The sequence below is a fragment of the Globicephala melas genome, chromosome 6, assembly GCF_963455315.2.
Source record: "Globicephala melas chromosome 6, mGloMel1.2, whole genome shotgun sequence".
NCBI classification, from domain to species: domain Eukaryota; kingdom Metazoa; phylum Chordata; class Mammalia; order Artiodactyla; family Delphinidae; genus Globicephala; species Globicephala melas.
Window position 1 is genome coordinate 28539909 of NC_083319.1, and position 12612 is coordinate 28552520.

General features: G+C 35.4%; 1 pseudogene; it reads left to right on the top strand.

The window, feature by feature from the left end:
• The first annotated feature begins 9340 nt into the window (after window positions 1-9340).
• LOC132597397 (olfactory receptor 13C7-like) lies at window positions 9341-10299 on the top strand (annotated as a pseudogene).
• Window positions 10300-12612: the final 2313 nt, after the last annotated feature.

A 12612-nucleotide genomic window follows, 5' to 3' on the forward strand; every position in this document is an offset into this window, starting at 1 on the left:
AATTCGTTTTGTATATATTTCCTTTTTAATTTTTTATTTAGAGCTTTTCAAATTGATGAAAGAAAAAAGACTGAGGAACTGTCACAAACTGGAAGAGACAAAGGACAAATAACAATTATATAGAGTATGGGACCTTGAAAAGGATCCTAGAACAGAAAAAGACACTAGTGGAAAATTGGTGAAATCTGAATAAAGTCCACAGTTAATATAATGTACCAACCTTAATATCTTATTCTTGATACTTGTACTATGGTTGTGTAAGATATTGACATTGGATGTTAGTTGAGAGATGTAAGGGAACTCTTTGAACTAATTTGGTAAATTTTCTGAAAGTTTAAAATCAGTTCAAAGTAAAAAGTTAAAAAATATATAAAAAGTAAATTATTGAGAACTTATTATTTCCATTTCTCTTTCTTTTTCTGAAACAAATCTTTACAATTCTGCCCCAGTACTTCCTATTTAATTTTTTATGTAGGATTCTTGCCTTCTCCACACCGAATAGGTAGCATGTCCTGTTGGGACTTCAGTTTCTAAAAAAGGATGTAGTGTTAGACACAAGCACACTCATCACTATATATCATTCCTTATTCTATTCCAGTATTTTACCAACTTCTTGGTAATAAATTCATAATAAATTCATTGTGGTTGCACTTCCTCAAGCTAGTTGACATCTTAGCTCTCTTCTTTTTTTGAGCTGTTTGGTAAGGCTGTCATTCTTACCTGAATGTTCTGTCTTGAGTTCGTATCGATAGTAAATCTTACAAATATTCCCCAATCTCTGAGCCTTAAAAGTTTCCTTAGGACCCATCAGTGGCTCTGATAGCAATTTAAATCCTTCTTTGTTTTCTTCTAAGAGACTCTATAATCTCAGAAGGGATTTAAATAGTATCTCTAAACTATTATGTGGAGAGTAGTAGTAGTTCTTAAAGCTTTAGGGATATTGCCTCAAAGATCTAATTAAATCTAACTTATTAAATGATTATTTTTTAATAAATTAAAAATGTATTAAATTAACATATATACACTACTATATATAAAATAGATAATCAACAAGGACCTACTGTATAGCACAGGGGACTCTACTGAATACTCTGTAATAACCTATATGGGAAAAGAATCTGGAAAAGATTAGATATATGTATATGTATAACTAAATCACTTTACTGTACACCTGAAACTAATACAACATTGTAAATTATATATTCTCCAATATAAAAAAAGATAAAAATAAAAATTTCCTGATTAAATAAATAATACATACTTATTTGAAAAGATCTGGGAAATTTGGAAAAATTCAAATGAAGAAATTAAATTCATCCATTTCAGTTATAGTAACTATTAATATTTTAATATAGTCATATGCATATACTATATATAATAAACTCAAGAGCATAGTGCATTTCTAACTTTCTAACCTACTTTAAAAAATAATTGTATATTTTGAATTGTTCTGTGTTATTTTTTCAGGCAATTTTAACTGATTTCAAAATATCTAAATGGAAAATAGGGAACAAAAAATAAATGGAGAGTGAAACAGTAATTTTCTACTTTTGACAATAATGACAATGGTGAAAGACTAGAATCAATGATTCTCTTTATTCCCTATTCCTAATGAGTAAAAGCCCATTCCCAGCATTAAATGTTACGATTTTTGTAGAATGGAAAATCCAGTGCAATATGGTTCATTTTTCCTTGCTGGAGTAGGGAGATATAAGGCTGTAATAGCTGAAGGTGTAGATGCCCAGCCTCAAGAGAATGGGCAACACATTACTGCCATTTCTTCCCAACTGCTTCCTCTAACTCCACTTATCCTGTTGGTTGGCTCTCTGACCGTGTTGTGATAGCTCTTATTTTAATTCCATTCACATTTATATCATACCAGCACCTCTAGAGTATATATATTAGTAAGAGGGATGTGACTTTAACATGGAGACCCAAGATCATTTATTTGTAAAAGATAAACCGTGAAAGAAACAAAAACAAAATACCAAAAAACAACAACAACAAAAAAGATAAACCATGAGGCAAGAAGTTAGTGTGAATAATTTGGAAAAAGTAATGGGCAACAGTACTTTAATAACATTAAAAACATTTGTTATATTTCTTTTATTCCTATTTAAGATCTGATTATGTGAAAGATCTTTCACTAAATTTTGATGTCAAAATTGTGAGGAGGTACAGAGATGAAAAGGCAAGGTTCTTGCTTTCAGATAGCTAAATACATAAATAAGACAAGGCAAAGTGAAACTTGTTCCATAAGGTTAAAAACAAAGAACAATAATTTTACAATAGTTTTCTGCCTCCATGAATGTTATTACATGATATTTCTTTTTAATAATATTACTATAATTTTAGTGTTTGATTTTTGAATGTTAAACCACTCTTACATTTCTAGAATTAACTCCACTTAATTGTAAGCTATTGTTCCTTCTATATAACACTTCATTCAATGTACTAATGGTTTTTTGAGGATTTTTTTCCAACTGTGTTTATGAGAGCTAGGCTCTTAATTTTCCTTTTAAACATAATCCTGTTAGATTTCGGCATGAAGTTTATGCTAGCCTCATAAAATGAATTGGGAAACTTTCCTGCATTTTCTATCTGTGAATAGATTGTGTAAAACTGAATTTATTTCTTTCTTAAAAGAAAGAAATTTCAATTTCAATTTCAATCTTTCTTAAAAGATTGAAATAATTCATGGTGGAGTTATTTGAGCTAAATATTTTTTAGGGAAGATTATAATAATGAATTCACTTTTTAAATAGATATAGGACTTCTGGTTCCAAACAAGTTGGAACAGATGCTTCTCCCTATTCTGTTAAATACAGCTAAAACTCTGGATATTATATATTAAAAAGCCTAAGAAGACTGGGAAAGGTAGAGAGAAAAAAGACTAGCTAGTGCCTCTGGGACCCAAGCAACCAAAAGGCAGTGGGTTTCCTGGATTTCCTTTTTGCCTTCTATATATCTCAGACTGAATTCTAGATAAGCCTACAACTTGGAAACACCAATGGGAACAAACAAAAAAGCACCAAGGAAATCTTACTCTCTGTAGCCAAAGGACCGAGAGGAGAGTAGCTTAGCAGGATAGAAAACATTTCGGCAATGCTTGCCATATTGCAGGCAAACACCAGAGAAAAATACTGCAGCCCTTCCCCCTCTTCTTCAGCTAATATCAAGTAGGAAGCCTAGACTTCCACCCTCTTCCAGCTGTAGCAGGTGCCCTTCCCCTCCAGACAGGATTTCAGAAGAGTACTAGTGGGAAGTCAGGGCTTTCCCTACATCCCATTGGCAATGGATTTTCCTATCCCCATTGTGTCATGAAGGCCATGCGGTGAACCTATCCACCCCATCTGGTATGAATGAGGTAGTGACTCCCTTCCCGAAAGGGCATGGTTTTAGAAGAGGGCTGCTAAAACAGAAAATTTGAGTAGGATCCAGATTCTCATAGTACATAAAATATCCAGGATAAAAATGAATATCACTCTTCAAACAAAGAATCAGGTATCTCAATGTAAATGATAAAAGACAATATCCAGATGCAATGACAAGATGAACATGTTGGAATTATTTTACAAGCAATTTAAAGCAGCATTATAAAATACTTCAGTGAGCAATTATGCATGCATTTGAAACAAATGAAAAAAAAATAGAAGGCCTAAGCAGAGAAATAGAAAGTCTTGGAAAAGAGATGGGAAATACAAATAAGAACCAAAAGGAGATTCTGGAACTGAAAAATACAGTAATGTAAATAAAAAATTCCATTGGTAACCTCAGTAGCAGAATAGATGGGGTAGTATGGAACATGTTGGTATGGTTTTCTGTTCTTTTTTTAAACTTGGAGATAGAATCTAAGATTATTTTCTAATAAGTATATTTGGGGCTATAAATTTTCTTCTGATCACTGGCTTTAGCTGGATTCCATAAGTTTTTAGTAGTATCTTCATTACCATTTGATTCAAAACAGCTTTATTTTTTGTTGTGATTTCTTCCTCATAGTATACGTTATTAGGAGTCCATATGTAAGTTCCTAACATTTGGGATATTTTTAGTTATATTTTCTTTTTAAAAATTTTTCTAGCTTAAATCTATATGGTCAATCATTCTATGAATGATTTAAATTACTCGAAAGTATTTGAAGCTTATTTTAATGCCTCATATAGTTATAGTTTTCATTCTGCTATATATCCCATTTATTGAGTTTCTTATTTCAACTGTTAAATGTTTAATACCCAGTATTACCGTATGATTCTTTTCTTTTCTTATTTCTGCTTTATGCCAGGAATATACTTCCTTATCTCATCAAGGATATTTATTTGGCTCTTTCAAAATTTTTGTGCTCTCTTGTTCAATGAATTCTGTCTCATGTGATCTTGGGTTGCATATTTTATTATCTTTCTTTTATAAAAGTTGTGTTCACCATTTATCACATTATTCTTCTCTATAGAATTTGTTTTCCTCTGAGGTACCTTGGTCAGTAATGTGTACCTTATACGGAAAAGGCAAAAGTCCAGGCCCTAACTTGTGCTACTTCAGGTGAGAACAAAAGTAGAGAGCCCATTGTACTACACTTGGGGTATGTGCAAATATGGTTGCTCATCTGGAAACCCTAACTCTTAGGGTACTTATCCTTCACCTCTTCCTGGATGCTGTTCTTCTAAGTCCTTTTCTTCATTGGTAAAAATATTTCATCTTGTGTAATGAGATGAGACAGAAAGAGGGAACTCCCTAGGTTGGTAGGCTGCTTTGTGTGCACTTGTAGTGAGTTATTCACTCTTCAACTCTTCTTAGCTCTGGACCACTCTCATGTTGCCTTATGTACCTTTGCTTGTAAGGGTTATAGAAGGACAAGCATAATTTCCTCATGGCAATGCAACAGAGAAGGAAGAACTCTACTCAGAACTACTCCCACAATCTGTTTCTTGTCAGTGGCTACGTTCTGTTTCCTTGGGTTTCTCCCAGTTTCATTCTATGCTTCAGGTTGATATATTTTTAATCCTATTTCTTTGTCATTTCCATGTTTGAGTGGGGAAGAAGTCAAAAGATTACGCTAGTTTGCTCTCTGCAAAAACTGGAAATACATTACTTTCATAATAAGTTGTTTATTGATGATTAATTAGATTAAAAATTTATTAAGAAACAGTCCTCATACAGAGAACTATATTGGAACTGAGTTAAGTTAGATTGATCTGTGCTATATTTGTTTTCCCCTTGCCTCCATCTCTTGCTATCTCAACCAAATTTATTGATTGGTAATGTTTTTTTTGTTTTGTTTTGTTTTAACCACAGCTCGGATCCTTCCACTGTTTACTGTTGGAGATATTCCATTCAAATTCTAGGTAACTGACCCCATATGGTGTCCCTGTTCTGTTTCTTATATAATGGGCTAATTGGTATTTACTTGTTGCCTTCTACTATTCCATCAGTCTGTCACTCTTCTGTCTTGATAGATTCTTTTCTGCCATGTACAAAACCCACCTGTTAGAGAAACAGGCAAGAGAGAAAATGATAATGAGGCTGTGAGAGATTCTCATGATTAAATGAGTTAACATACTGATCACAGTGTAGCTGTATTATGGCTAATGTTAACAATTTAGATAAATTTTAGCCTGAGGATCTAGATGAGGTTCTGTGCCCATTCAATAAAAATGTATGAAAACATTGCCTTTATCTAACTTTAAGGTGATGAAGGCCTATCATGAAATCAAAATTTTATTCACAATTCATATAAAATATAGCTGTATTTAAATAGAGTACATTATTTTAGGGAACAGAAGAGGCGTGAGCCAGATTAAGTGACTGATACCTAATTACGTGGTTAGTTTGTCTTTAGATGGATTGAAATGGATAGGTGTACCGGCTTCCTGGTAAAGGGACAAGAAGATGGTATTTGAATGCCATCCATAACTAAGAGATACAGAGGGACCTGGGAGTTAGGGAACTCGAGCAGTGCTCGAGCCCCTCCAGGGGGCTCCAGCCCCTCCAGGGAGAAGCATGGAATGATGTGTGGCCTAGCCTGAGGGAGAGCAGCATGAATGGAGAATCCAGGGCAATCTCTGGAGGATAGATGGGCGTTGACATTAGGGGATTTGACCCCAGATATTAAAACCCTAGGCATCAACTTGCTATTTTTGTAATGGGCTATAGTACTTAGCAGAGGACTAAAGTAATTTCGTGGGATCTAGGGAAGAAGCAGACCTGGTTCCTAGAACAAGGAGGCCTCAATTAGTACACACTGAATTGAATGAAACCAAGAAGGGAGATGACAAGATGATAGTCTAGACTTAGAAATGTTGAAGAGCGGTACTTGATCATGAGTTTCGTATTAGTCCATCTTAAATGTTTCTTCTTACAATATGTATCCTGGAAGGGACAACCATATATATATATATATATATATATATATGTATCATAGCTGTAGGTGATATTTATGTGGTGGCTGATTACACTTGAGACAACAGATATACAAGCTGTATTTATCAGAGTGGTTCAGGGAAATACACTGAATACTGTCTTTCTGTTTCTCATTTGAAGGTTTTGAAAATAATATTGCTTCACAGTATTATTGTGAGTAGTACTGCTCAGATACCTGCAGAGCGTGCAGGACTCCCTCCATTGCCTGGGAATGGCCAAAACTGGCCGTGGTGCTGGGTGGGACAACCGAGGCTTGGACTGGATTCCATGTGAATCCTAGCCACATGAAGTTAGGGTTGCTAGGCTTGCAAATAAAAATAGATGGTGCCCAGTTAAATTTGAATTATTTCTAATTGCCTTCCCATATGTACACTGGGAAAGAAGAAAAGTATTGTATAGGAAATATTTGTACTAAAAATTACTTGTTTATCTGGAATGAATTATAAGTATCTATACTACATACCTCTTTAATTATATTTCTATAAGTATATGGCTCTACTTAACATTTCTTTGTCTTGCGTAATCTGCTTATAAAACTCCTTGCAGTTACAGACTGTCTTCCATTTGCATTGTAATATGGCTTTTACTGTGGTCACATCAAAACTATTTAATTCCTTTGTCTACTCAACATTCATTAATGAGAAAACATGTCCAACATTTGCATTATGAGCCAGTATACTGAAAAAGTAGTTACATAAAGTTTACAACTCGGAGAACTGCTCTTCAAATTTGATTCTTTGAAGCATATAATACCATCTTTCGTGACATAAGTTGCTTTCCCACTGTTTAGGATTATGTTGCTCAATGACTTTTTGAAACTGTTGTCCACTGACAAAAAAGCATTGTTCTCAAATTTTATTCCCTTCTTTTAAAAATTACACGATGTTTTCACTTGTTTCCATGCTGGAAGAGTATTTTACAACATCTGAGTAAAATGATTGAAGTCTTCAAGGGTTGATATTGATTTCAAAAGATAGTTATGGTAAGTGTCATAATAATTATCCACTTCAAGTCGGAACATCTTTTCCTGTTCATAAGTAAAGTGTGGTCTGCTCACATCATGGAAATTGTTGATGTGGTCTACTCTGTATTGTGTCATCCCAATGTGGGCATGACTGAAGGACAGGTTGGATAAATTTCGGGGTATTGTGAGTGTATTTGAACAGAGGGCCTGAATGAGCAAAATTAAAATGACTGTGCACGTGATTCTGGCTGTGTAGAGAGGTCAGTGAGACCAGAGTGAAGCTTATGGGTTCTGAGCCTCCAGGATTTAGAGGTCAAAATAAAGGTGATTAGCAGATACTTTATTAAGAACAAGTATCATTTTGACCTAAGTGTCACAGATTACTGCTACATCTTTCCATCAGATATAGTTAATTCTAATTTCTATGTCTTGACTATTTTACCTGGAGAGCAGTTCTAAATTTGGTCTTCCCAGAGGGTGTAAGGTCAGAAGATTTATTTGTTTTGTGAGTTCCACCTTAATTAAATTGTATTAATAACTTTGTTTTAATTACTTCTAAGGGACTTCATCCCAAACGTAGTAGAAATTTTCTAAATTCTATCCAAACTACATTGTGAACTTTAAATTGCTTTTGGGATTAGAAATATCCTTAAAGCAGCAATGACTTTTAAGTTGTTTGGTGCTCCACTGGGCTAATCCTTTAAGGGATCCTCTATTAGTGAAATGACTGTAAAAAGCCCCAACTTTCATTTTACTGGAAGTCAGTTCTATTTTGCTAGTGGTTAATTGCTTTTTTTTTTTTCTTTTTACAATGTAGCAATGGCAGCTACTTGATATTAATGAAAAGTGAAAAGCAGATAATTCTTCTTATAGTTATCTTACTGAATTTACTGGGATGGAATTTATGAGACCTGCAATCTCATTAAAAAGTAAGGCTACCTCAGTTTCTGGCATTTTAATATAGAAATACTCTATATTCCAGTAAGTGGGGATACAGATACTTATAATGTATTGCTAATGCTTAAGAATATTTTTGAATGACTCACCCCTCTCTTTTATGGGTTTTCTGAATATGCAGTGAGAGGAAGATCAGCAGAGCAGCTGTTAGAGCAGAAGCAGCTGATTTCTATGCAGGGAGAAGATAATATGTATTTTCTCATACCTGGAGGTAAAAGAGTAAATCCCCTGTCACTTAAATTTCTTAGTTTATACATTTATTTTTGTTTTGACTGTAGATTGAGACATGTGCACTAGAGTTTTCTGAGATCAATGTGTCATTCATTATCAGGACAGTAGGGTTACCTACATGTCTCAATTTGTACTGAAAAAGACTAAGAAGAGTAATTTTATCTAACTATATTTTCTTTTATAACCATTACTAATGCCTTTGATTAATATTCTTAGGATATCGCAGGTATATATTTCTCCCCAAATTAGAAATAACCAAACATCATTTCTCTAATAATGTGTCTCTTCAGTTTGTTCTTCTAGCCACAAAGCAATGCTGCCACTGAGGTTAAATTACTGTTGAATCAGGATTTACATCTAACCATTATGTTTTAGTAACTGTAGAACAGTTATTTTTGCTAAGGCTAACATTGGTTGTGTTTTGGATTGTTTGGTCAAAATGTTGTGGTGACATTGCATTCACAATAATTTCAAATTCATAATGTAAGTGAGATACACAATTCTAACCCAGTTGTATGTGTTCTGAATCTGTTTTCTAACAAGGGCATATTTTTTTGGAGTTAAAGCCTCCTTCATGTGTTCTAAAAGTCTAACTGATCTTAGCTTAGAGGATTGTAATATGTTCTTATGCTATATCTGTATATCTAATTATAGGTCCACATTACCCATAAGGGAAGCCACTTAAGGGTGCAAATAACTCTTACAAACACTGCGGTAACATGCACGTGTATTCTGGCTGCTGCAGAATTCCTTTTGGTGAAAGAAAATATTAACATGGGAAAGACCAATCAGTCTTCTGTTACAGAATTTGTCCTACTGGGGCTTTCTGGCTACCCAGAGCTTGAGGCCATTTATTTCTTGCTGGTGCTATTTATGTACCTGGTGATCCTGCTGGGAAATGGAGTCATCATCATTGTGTCTGTGACTCTCACCTGAGCACCCCCATGTACTTTTCCCTCAGTAACTTATCATTCTTGGATATTTGCTACACCAGTTCTTCTATTCCCTTATTTCTCAGCAGGTTCTTAGCTTCAAAGAAAACCATTTCCTTCTCTGGGTGTGGAGTGCAAATGTTTCTCTCCTTTGCTATGGGAACCACAGAGTGTGTCCTTCGAAGCATGATGGCATTTGACTGCTATGTGGCCATGTGTAACCCTCTGAGATACCCTGTCATTATGAGCAAGAATTTGTATGTGCCTGTGGCTGCTGGGTCCTGGATTGCAGGGGGTGTCAATTCTGTGTTGCAGATGTCTCTTGGCATGCGGCTTCCCTTCTGTGGGGATAATGTCATTAATCATTTTACTTGTGAAATCTTGGCTGTCTTAAAATTGGCCTGTGCTGATATCTCCATAAATGTTATTAGCATGGTTGTTGCTAATATGATTTTTCTTCTGGTTCCAGTACTTTTCATTTTTGTTTCCTATGTTTTCATTCTCCCCACCATCCTGAGGATTCCTTCTGCAGAGGGAAGGCATAAAGCCTTTTCCACCTGCTCTGCCCACCTCACAGTGGTGATTATATTCTATGGAACCATCCTCTTCACGTATGCAAAACTCAAAGCTAAAGACTTCTCTGGTGCAGACAAAGTACAAGTCACAGACAAAATCATCTCTCTCTTCTATGGTGTTGTGACTCCTATGCTCAACCCCCTCATCTATAGTTTGAGGAACAAAGATGTGAAGGCAGCTCTGAAGAATGTATTCTGTCGGAAATGCTCCTCAGAGGAAATGTGAATGTTGTTTTTTTTGTAAAAAATTCATTTACTCTGAATGCAGGACTAGTTCTCACCTGGAGTTCCAAAGTAAATGTAAGGGTTGGTAGTATCGTTAATTCTTGAAATACTTATTTTTCTGTTCCTAGCATCTAAATGTGAGAGAAATCTGGGGCCTATATTCTTCATGACTGGCTTAAAGAAAAAAAGGGAAAGAAATCTATGGGTAAAAGGATTCTCATCCAAACCACCCACATTCACAGAATTTATTATAGTTTAACTCTGGAATGATGAGTTCTGTAATCTTATGTGAACAGAAGTACCTTGTAACTAGTTTAACTTCTTATTCTCTATTTGCATCAGTTTTCTAGTCTCATATCTTTCTTAGGAAGGTAAAGTAGAAAGTGCCTTGTTAAGTGTCAGAGTGCTATAGAAACTCACCATTAAATAATTCATAACAGGGTACTGTTTGACCTTAGAGAGGGATGACCACTTTTGGCTATGTATACATTATAGGCAAGAGTAGAAAAAAATGATGCTATTTTCCTGGGGCTGATATCCTTTTGGCTGCAATCTGGCAAGCATACTTCTGTGCAGAGGTATCTGAGGCAATGTGAGGCTTAGTGCAGATGCCCCATCTGATGGGGAAATTTAGTCTATCTTGTGTTTCAGCAGATGAGCAGTGACATCTTTGAATGAAAATGATGATTACTGTTAAGTGACATAAAAATTACTCAGTTTCTAGAGAATGTGGTTGTCCACTTCTCTGAGAACATTGTGATAATGGGTTTAGAGTGTCACAGATTAAGTATTTTTACAGTTACATGAAAGGAAAATGGAGTTCTCACACCATAAAAACAACACATAATGGATGGGAAGAAAAACATGAAGGCACTTAAAAGAAAAAAAAATAGGTTAGAGCTTAGTTAGACAAGGCATTTTTTAAAAAATAGAGTTTTCAATCTAGTTAAAGAAAAAAAAATCAGTCATTAAGTGGTTGCTTAGCACGGAGAATGAAAGGGACCCTGGGAACTTCCTTTCGTTCAATGCTCATCCAACAGATTTTAAGTTAAGTATAACCTTGGAGAGGTTATACTTAATGTAGAGAGTGATGAATCTGGCGTTCCTTTTAGCCTGATTCTAGTAAATAGCTATTCATATAAGTAATCCCCTTGATTTGACCTAGTTTCCCCCTTCTGATGAGAAGCAGACATCCAGGTCACCTGTATAGAAGGAAAGAATGGACTGAGCAAAGGAATGAAGTGGCTCTTCCACTTTGGCCTAGGTTTCGCATTGTAAAGGATGGCACTCTGCTTCATAGTAGTATCTGTGAGCTAGTGTGAATCAACCCCTGTGAACGAGATCTAGCTTCTTGTTTTAACCAATCAACTTTGAGTCTTGTAGGGCTAAGGAACAGAATGTGGACCTTAGTTAAAAAAACAGCAGCAACAACAACAACAAAACACACAGTATTGCTGTCTGGTGAGGTCTGTTGGCAGGAAGCCTGACAGCTTCTCTTGGGGGAAGCCTCTGAATCACTGCACATGTTTTATTCGAACTCTAAGAGTAAGTACAATCAGACTTCAAAGAAGGGGAGATCCTGTGAGAGAGGGCTAAGGCAATATTTCATTGCATCAATTGAGTTTGACCTTGATCAGCTGAGGAGGAATAGTCTTAGGTAATGGGCTGAAACCAGAATGCATCAGTGGGGCTTCTAGACAAGAAAACAATGTACATGGGTGCAATAGACAGAAAAAGAAAGAAAAAGAGGAACAAAGATTTGCCAGTTTGTGAGGTATATTAAATGGAGTATTCAGGAATTATAATTTATTCTCCAGGCAATTTGGAACCTTTTGAATTTTGACCGAGGGAGTATAGAAGATTAAAACTCAGAAAAAAGGTTAATATAGAGGCATTCTTCAGGGTCATGTGCTTTTCTCACCAATATGGAACTGTGACCTGTGCTTGGTGGGTCTGTAAACATTGTTTTTCAGGACAATCATTGGCTCCTCCTCTAGCTTGTAGAGAACCTGAATCAAAATTCATCTTTGTATGGAACTAGACAAACAGTAGTTCATTTTAGGTCAAATTTGGTATCAAAAAGTTTTAATTCCCTTGGCAGAAACACGGTCCTCCCATTTCCTGTGGGTTCTCAGCTCAGTCCTGTAACAGTCTGTGAAAATTAAAGTGAATCCAGCATCAGTCTGAAGTGAGACTAAAGCTCTGTTGGGTCCTTTGCAGCTAAGTCTTAACTGATTGCTTTAGTTATTAAAGTAACCAAAGTAATAATAACTGCTTCATTCTGCCTGGGTTTTTCAGGTTTTTTTTTTTTTCA